This window comes from Vigna unguiculata, unplaced genomic scaffold, assembly GCF_037176805.1.
Source record: "Vigna unguiculata cultivar grain cowpea cultivar isolate G323 ecotype 2 unplaced genomic scaffold, ASM3717680v1 ptg000279l, whole genome shotgun sequence".
Lineage (NCBI taxonomy): Eukaryota > Viridiplantae > Streptophyta > Magnoliopsida > Fabales > Fabaceae > Vigna > Vigna unguiculata.
The window spans coordinates 70,001-72,500 of record NW_028196914.1 but is presented as its reverse complement, the minus strand read 5'-3'; positions in this window follow the sequence as shown (position 1 = coordinate 72,500).

The following is a 2,500-nucleotide window of genomic DNA, read 5'->3' as shown; positions in this document are numbered from 1 at the left end:
TTTTGCACATGGCCAAGTTGGTCGGTGCACCGCGGCATAGCTAGATGGCTTGTGTGGAGTTTTGTGAAAAAATGAAATTCGTGGTTTTTGAGATGTGAGGGTTGGAATGGCCTCCAAATGTCCCCAAATGAATACCATGAAATTCTTGGTGCACGAAAGTTTTGAGTTCGGAGGGTTTTGCACATGGCCAAGTTGGTCGGTGCACCGCGGCATAGCTAGATGGCTTGTGTGGAGTTTTGTGAAAAAATGAAATTCGTGGTTTTTGAGATGTGAGGGTTGGAATGGCCTCCAAATGCCCCCAAATGAATATCATGAAATTCTTGGTGCACGAAAGTTTTGAGTTCGGAGGGTTTTGCACATGGCCAAGTTGGTCGGTGCACCGCGGCATAGCTAGATGGCTTGTGTGGAGTTTTGTGAAAAAATGAAATTCGTGGTTTTTGAGGTGTGAGGGTTGGAATGGCCTCCAAATGCCCCCAAATGAATACCATGAAATTCTTGGTGCACGAAAGTTTTGAGTTCGGAGGGTTTTGCACATGGCCAAGTTGGTCGGTGCACCGCGGCATAGCTAGAAGGCTTGGTGGGAGTTTTGTGAAAAAATGAAATTCGTGGTTTTTGAGGTGTGAGGGTTGGAATGGCCTCCAAATGTCCCCAAATGAATACCATGAAATTCTTGGTGCACGAAAGTTTTGAGTTCGGAGGGTTTTGCACATGGCCAAGTTGGTCGGTGCACCGCGGCATAGCTAGATGGCTTGTGTGGAGTTTTGTGAAAAAATGAAATTCGTGGTTTTTGAGGTGTGAGGGTTGGAATGGCCTCCAAATGTCCCCAAATGAATACCATGAAATTCTTGGTGCACGAAAGTTTTGAGTTCGGAGGGTTTTGCACATGGCCAAGTTGGTCGGTGCACCGCGGCATAGCTAGATGGCTTGTGTGGAGTTTTGTGAAAAAATGAAATTCGTGGTTTTTGAGATGTGAGGGTGGGAATGGCCTCCAAATGTCCCCAAATGAATACCATGAAATTCTTGGTGCACGAAAGTTTTGAGTTCGGAGGGTTTTGCACATGGCCAAGTTGGTCGGTGCACCGCGGCATAGCTAGATGGCTTGTGTGGAGTTTTGTGAAAAAATGAAATTCGTGGTTTTTGAGATGTGAGGGTTGGAATGGCCTCCAAATGTCCCCAAATGAATACCATGAAATTCTTGGTGCACGAAAGTTTTGAGTTCGGAGGGTTTTGCACATGGCCAAGGTTGGCGGTGAACCGCGGCATAGCTAAATGGCTTGGTGGGGAGTTTTGTGAAAAAATGAAATTCGTGGTTTTTGAGATGTGAGGGTTGGAATGGCCTCCAAATGCCCCCAAATGAATACCATGAAATTCTTGGTGCACGAAAGTTTTGAGTTCGGAGGGTTTTGCACATGGCCAAGGTTGGCGGTGCACCACGGCATAGCTAGATGGCTTGGTGGGGAGATTTGTGAAAAAATGAAATTCGTGGTTTTTGAGATGTGAGGGTTGGAAAGGCCTCCAAATGCCCCCAAATGAGTACTGTAAAAGTGTTGGTGCACAAAAGTTTTGAATTGGATGCATTTTGCACTTGGCCAAGTTGGTCGGTGCACCGCGACTAGATAGGTTGGTGCCAAAATTTGTCAAATTTAAGACCTTGGCCAAACTGAATGAAATTTTGTGGGGAGGTTCCTGATATTGTTTAGTGGTGGACTGGAAAAAATGAGGTCGAAATTCGAAGTCTACATGTGCTTTTCTATTTTTCCCGATTTTACACATACCCGGTAAGTAAAAAAAATAAAAAAAATAGTTCCCCTTCGAGAAAAATTATGAAATTTGGTGAGCAAGGAGATACCATTATTCTACGAATTACTGCAAAAAATCGCATCAAAATTCGAAGTATAGCCCGAGATATGGACTTATGTCTGCTCAAAAAAAGTGTATCTACTTGTACAATTTTGCCTTTTGCATATTAACCTCTTATAGGGGGGGAGTGCTCCTTGAGCCGGCCAGCTCCACACTGGCAGGTTTTAAAGGGAGCTTGATGAGGCCTCCCCCCTCACGTGGTGCGTGCGTTAGCATGTTTATCATGGCACAACTAGCCTCTTCATAGTTGTTGAGCTTTATTAATACCAACACACGGTCGTCACTGATCGTTGGTTAGCTCGGCAGCTAGTCCCTCGGATATTGTGGAAAGTTATTTTCATGCCTAGCGATGCTTGACCCTGCGTCACTTGATGTTTCCATTTGCTTGCTTGCCCATGGTAGGTGGGGGGTGGACCGTCTTGTGGTGTGGTGTCTTGCGAACGTGAGGGTGTGTGAGTTGTAATCGAGATGCACTTGCTGGCTGGCTCCATGCCTTGCGTATCGAACGGTCAAGCATGCATCTCTTCCATTTTCACCCGTTGCCTTGGGTGATATTGGTTGATCAGTCCCTGTGTTGCCTACCCACTAGACGGTACTTCTGTGGTTGCTTCGAATTCTATCTTTCCATCACGAAGAGGTG